Source organism: Amblyomma maculatum, chromosome 5, assembly GCF_055883805.1.
Source record: "Amblyomma maculatum isolate TAMU_Amacu chromosome 5, ASM5588380v1, whole genome shotgun sequence".
NCBI lineage: Eukaryota > Metazoa > Arthropoda > Arachnida > Ixodida > Ixodidae > Amblyomma > Amblyomma maculatum.
In genome coordinates, this window is record NC_139348.1 from 122,328,613 (window position 1) to 122,335,631 (window position 7,019).

Genomic DNA, 7,019 nt, shown 5'->3' on the forward strand with positions numbered 1-7,019 from the left:
ATAACGAGCACCCTCATTTCCCCTTCATTGATCTGCTTGTAGCTTACGGGGGCCTCGGTTCTGGCAGTCTTGAAGCCATAGGTAGCGTAAGAGGGTTCTAGCACAGCTTTCGCCCTCGCTCTTGATCACGTTCTACGTGACGCTGGCGGTAACAAAGGACGTCCTACGTCCGCCGCTATGGTTGAGGGTGGCGCTGGTGAACACTCTCAAGGTTCTTATATAGACAACATAAATACCCAAGCAAGTAGCAGGGGGGACAGCGGCCGATGTAGCTCAGTTGGAAGAGCACCGGACGCGATATTCGGAGGTCGTGGGTTCGGATCCCACCATCGGCACGTTGTTTTTTCTGCTACTTTGTGTTTAATTATCTTTCCACTAAACAAGATTACATTATTAATTTCTGTGATTATCCAAGTAAACTTTAAAAAAAAAAAAAAGGACATAAAGCAACATCCCCAACGCTTTCCTTGGCCTCACCGACTGTTGGCTTCTTTCCTTCATATATATATATATATATATATATATATATATATATATATATATATATATATATATATATATATATATATATATATATATATATATATATATATATATATATATATATATATATATATATATATATATATATATATATATATATATATATATATATATATATATACTATAAAGCGAAACACACTAGGCAACGCCCGAAGTCAGGTGGAGTGACTAGAATTTGATGCTTCGAGGGAAGGGTGAGTAGCGTTTAAGTAAATTTGCACTAAAGAGCCAAACAGAGCAAGCAACGCCCATAGTCCAGTGGAGAGAGTACACTCTGATTATTCAAGGGAGGATTATTTGGCCTTTACATATATTTATACTATAAAACGAAACACAGCAGGCAAAGCCCGAAGTCAGGTGGAGAGACTAGAATTTGATGCTTCAAGGGAAGGTTCAGCAGCATTTATATAAATTTACACTAAAAAGCCAAACAGATTATAAATTGATTACAGTTATTTCCTTTTGTCTTTTCTTGCCTCTAACATATTGGGTTACGAAAAGTTTGGCCTGTATTTTTAATCCCTACGACGCCCCGGCAGCTACAAGGCCTAATAGGAAGCATCGGTTTATTGCATAAGTTCTTGACTTTCTGAAATTCAGATGGCACAATTATCATGAAGTCTGTCACCGTGCCTCCGGGTGTAAATGCTGAATGATGTGACGTACAGAGATACACCGCAGAAATCTAGTGTTTTCCATCTGTAAGCGTTCATTAACTTTTCTAGAACTTAGCTGTTCGAGCATCCCACATCGTGATCACGTGCTGCATCTGGAAGCATGAAACTGCTCCAGTCGCCATCGACACTGCATTTACGCGTTGGACGTACCAGAGGGAGCGTTGCAGCATCGCTTACGGCTGTCGATAGCGTCGGTGCTGTTGAGCTCAAGCGTTAGTTCGTAAATTCTCTTTCTAACTCCCGTTGGCATGCATATACGCTTCCTTGAAGCTTTCTCCATCTGAAATCTCGCAGAGCATTCGTGAAGTGCAATATAGAGAAACGTTTGTAACTCCTTCCTATTATTACAGCGGAAGTCCTAATCCAAATATTTAAAGCCCAGAAAAATAATCAAAGGCTTCTAAATTCGCTCGTACTACTTTCAGAGTAACAAAATGAGGCATCCGGCGCGGAGTGAACTCAAACCTACGTATTTGTTGTTGGCAGTGCGCACGGAACTTCGTAGCTATGACTGCTTTTTTATGTTTTTTTTTCAACATTGTACTTATTACAGTGAAACCATGTAAAGTAACACGAACTAGGAACAAGGTATTAGAAAAACAGTGTTTTATCAACAAAATGTGAAAAATCATCACAGGACACATTAGGTCAACAAAACTCTAGACAAAAGGCTATGCGGCGCACATTACTAAGGTCCACAGCGTTTCGAAATACGCATGTAGATACAATACCTTTAAATGTACTATCATCCTAAACAAGTCGTCTTCCAAAGTCCGTCCCTCAAGCGCATTTTTCATAAGCTTAATAATCTGATTAGAAAGAATGGGTAATCGGGCTTATCAAGAAATGGCAGTGCATTGAGGTATCGTAGAGAACGCGGTGTGTAATTAGGTTTTAATTTGTGCCCTTTGTATAACACCCCACAACAGTATTTCATTTTCAAATTTAATGAAACACCACTAACGCACTTTTGTTTTGTTTTGACCTGCTCATTTCGCCTCATTTACGATATGCACCTGATTTTAGCTACGCATTGCAGTTTTGCTGTTAATTGTTACCTCATTTTGTTAATTCTCACCTCACTGACGTCTTGCTTTCACCTGGTTATAGCTTTCATTGAATTTTTGGCTGTTAATTGTTGTCTCTTTGATAAAATTTTAACTGTTTTTATCTTTCATCTCATGGAATTTTTTTGGCATGTTTTTTGTTGGCCGTTTTTCATGCATCTTCACCTTTTCATGATTTTGCCTTGTTTATGGTTGGTTCTTCCATGCCATTTTTTATTTATCACGCTGCATTTTGCTTTTACTTGCTTCTATGCCTTGATTTTTATAGCCTCTTCAGTGTTTGTTGCACCACGTTCGTTGTTGTTGTAGTTTTTTTTTTTTTTTGTGGGGCGACCTTCTCGTACTGAGATTGTGATACGGCCACTGGGATTGCGATTCGGTATCTGAGAATGCGAGATATTGCAATGCTGCTACTGAGATTGCTATATCTGTCTTGTGAGTGCGCTTGCGTGTCCAGTTCCTTCTGTCAAATATAAATGCGCGGATCATAAGCGTCCGAAATAAAGTTGTAAGTTCAGCGCAGTTTTGTGTGTCCCTAGTCCATTGTCCTTGTCTGAAAGCGCTGCGATACCATAATGTTTGATAACCACTAATGCACCTTTGAATTCGATGAAACAGTGTCAGTGGCTTTACGAGAAACATAAATGTTGCCATTTATCGTAGACACAACAATGCCCGTTTTTACTAGTGGCCTTTAAATTAGCAGCGTCGCAGTGTGTAGCTTAAGGAATTTTTCGTGCATGGCGAGAGAAGCATTTGTCGCATTCTGGAGTACATCATATCGCGGTAAAGCAAAATACATAGAGCGGCACAAGGGCAAAGGGAAAAGCATATAATTTATATCGTCGTACAATATCTTCCTCGACACTTGGAACGGGAACTGTGGGAGAAATGAAAAAGTAAGAAGCGAGCAGCTAAATACAGCTCATGCATGGCCGTAGCTATTGACTGAGCGGGTCGTCCTGCGTGCAAGCGGCAACCTATCCTTACGCTGTACATTGCACGCGGCTGACTCCACGAACTTTGATTTCTACGAAGACCCTTTCACATTGACCTACTTTGTGTAACAACTACTTGAAATATCTATCATGATTCTTCACTAGAAGCAAAAAAAAAAAAAAAAAAGAGAGATATATTGCAGCGGTATATAGTGGTTCTTGCAGCGCGTTCATAAACGAAACGCAAAACTAATATTGCTCTCTGCACTAGCAATAACTCAGTGCAATTATGTTATATACCACGTGTCCTTACAGCGACTTGTTTTTTCAGGACACGAGTGAGCGTTCCCTGTTTATTGCATAGAGTGCGCGCCAGCAATCGCTCCTCCATTGTGCTGGCCGGACAAGCAAGCTTATTGTTTACCAGCGGCGCAAGCAGATTCCACCATTATCAGTGAAGAACAATGAGTTTATTGACAGAGCAATATGAACAATAGCACAGCGCGGGGCTGCTGGATGTTTTACGGATACAATACCAACTGATTCACAAGCCCCTGACAGTCAGTCACAATCGAACTGACGTCTGCTTCCGGCGTTCGGGTGAACCAGATCAGGATGAGAACGGCACATTTCAAAGCGACGCGGAATTGGAACTTCGGCCGAGATTGCGGGCACGAAAAATTAGAGTGAGCGGAAGAAATTTGACAGATTTCTTTATCAGCAGCTTTCGACGGAGGATACTATATCTGAAGTGCGCACTTTCAAAACTTGTTGCGCTGCTCTCCTACGAATTTTAGTTACATACAAGTTTTTTTCGTGATAAAAAAATCTTATTCCGGATCGCAGACTCGAATTCATTTTTAGATACAATAGACACAATGCGATGAAAAACAAACCATTTTTTAATGTGATAAAGATACGAAATATCGGTACAACTAAAGTAACAGCCGTGCTATAGTACCCCAAGCGGAGTCGTTTAATGCCGCGCTGCCACCCGCATCCTCTTCTCCTGCACATAAGCGGCCTGCTCTCTACGTTGTGTTCCGCGCTCCACTAACATCAATCATATCAGCAGCATATGCTTTCGATTACGGAATAAATTGGCTCATTTACGGCTTCAGCGTCCAAGAACATCCGTTCAATCCACTAGTTTAGGAATCTTGCGTGACATCCCCATACGTCTTGCTAGCAGAATAAAGCACAAGGAAGACCTGGAAACAAAAAACACAAAAATAGAAACTAGTCTCGCATTACTCCACTAAATGAGAGTTAAGAGCACTATCATAGAGATAAGCGAAGCGAGGACGATATTTAGCTTCGTAAGCTTATTAATCTGCTTGATTCTGATTGCGGCAGAATGTTTGAGCGCTTGTCAAGGTGTTGCGGAGAGTTAGCCATATGACGACAATCTAAACCGGGTGATAGTTTTCCTGGTGAGAAACTGGTACATCTGTTAACGTATTACGGTAGGCATTTAGGAGGGGCTACCTGCTCCGAGGGCAAAGCATGAATGTCGCATCGTGATCTCTATTATTGTCGGTTGGAAGCCTTGTGGCAGCTAGCCTCCAGCTCGCGACAAGAAACAGAGCATTAAATCACCAAGAGCGGCCCACTACGAATGGTTTCGCTACAACTACAAAATGAAAATTCAGAAAAGCCAGAACAATGTTGTTACATATGGGAATTTTAAAAATGTTCGACATCTTGAAAAATCTTGTATGGGTATACATTTATTTCAGCCTAGGGGCTATATTGAGGGCTATGTCGGACACCAGACAAGATGCAGACTACTCAACTTAATCTGCTACTTCACTAAAGACGTAACTTCACTTTTTAGTTTGTTATTTTAGAAGTGAGTTCTTTTGCGATATTCGAGCTCGTCGATAAAATAGGGTAAAAATTTAGGGGTAAAAATCTTTAAAAACGCAGTGTGCGCTACAAGGCTACAAATGTCATGATGATAGGCGGCCCCATTCCGTAACAAATGGCGGCCAACCTCTGTCACGCAGATGGCTACACCAAACGATTTCACGTGCTCTGCTGGCATCCCCTAAAATGCAGACGGGCATGCGGTGGTTGTTTGTCAATTTTGCTTTGGCAGCAGCCTCCCTAATCTCTAATAGCCACCGCGTTGGCACATAATGCGCACAGTAATTTAGCTCGCTATCTTGCCACAGATCACCGAGGCTGACCAATCTGCGCTGAACGCGTTATGTTGTAAAACAGCCTAAGAGATGATTTTTGAGTCAGTGGGTATATCGGTTTGTGAAGCTTGTAATGCACCGCGCTGCAACATGTTCTGAGTTTTTTGCTTCTCTGTATATACTCTTTGGTGGACCCACGGCAATTCGGCATATACAGAAAGCCTTGGATTCCAGTATTGCCCCAAGGTAACATGGATCCAAAGCCCATGAAATTATTTTGAAATTTGCACCAATACAAACAACATCCTCCGGTATTCGTTTCAGAATGATAACCATAAGCTGTCATTCATGCTCTGAGAGTGCCAGCAAAATACCTACCACCCCAATATTACGCTTCGAGTTATTTTCTTCGCCCGGTCTGGATCTGCAGCCACTACCACTCCTAAGTACTACCGAATTACTTGAAATGCGTCGCTGCCTATCCTAAATGGCTGTTTTTTTTTTCATTCTCTTTAACATATTATATGCTTCTGCCTATACATTTAAGCCTACCGTTCCGCTTTGGCTATCTAGCTCATTATTCCGCCTTTGTATTCGTTTTTCTTCTTTCCTGATCTAAGAAACATTGACAGGGAGTTAGGCAAGAGATGGAATATGTACCAAACTATATCGCGATCTGTTCTCAATGTAGGCCTCTCAAAACTTCACTTGAAGCAAACCGTGACTAAGACAGGTGAGATAGTGCCCAATAGCTTAACGCTCTTCCTTATCAGAACTGTATTGCAGTATGAAGGCAATGGTATCTTAGCTGCCAGTGTAGATATCTTCCAATTAGTTCATATATAGCTTATTTTCATGAAACCGGGGCACATTTTCATCGAGTAAGAGTCGCGCGAATGCGCGCGCGCGTGGCGTTGGATAATGCATTCCAGAGCAATGGAGAAACGTCTCCTTTTCCTCTCAAAGAGAGCGCGTAGCCTTGCGCACATCGATGTCCCCCTCCTCACCACTCAGCGGCGACGGTGACTTACCTTGACCGAGAAGATGTTGGTCATCTCGAGATAGTTGAAGTTACGTGAATGGGGGCGCCTGCCTTGGCGCGTTGTAAAAGAGCGACACGGCGTGCCCTAACTATGAGGTCGCGTCGCTTCGGCCCAGCCAGCAAGTGTTAGAGCTAGTGTTGCAGCGAGTGTTGCCTTGCTACTGCTCGGCTCCCGGGGTCACTCCGCTTTTCGACACGCCTGCGAGATCTACGAAGGAGTGGCGCTAGTCTACAGGACGGCCACATCGTGACATCGGCAGTGCCCGGTGAACAATTTGGTGATGTTTGTTTGACACTGCCGTGTATTGTTCAGTGCTTTAAATGTTCTTTGGTTATTGAAAGCCTTCTTAGGATCATGCTCTGTATTGCCTTTTTGCGAACCTCTCGTTTTTAAGTGTTAGTGTGAATTCCGCTGTATCGTCTTTTGCTCTGTATAAAGTTTGAGTTTGTATGTTAATTCTGACTCCTACCACACTGGACTGAACCGGCGAAAGCTGGGCACCAAACGGTCAACCTCTTCTGTCAGTACATGTAGATGATTTCCAGCTGAGCTGGCCACGCAAGTCAAGGGCATCTCCTTTGAGACCGGAACAGCTGCCACCCCCACT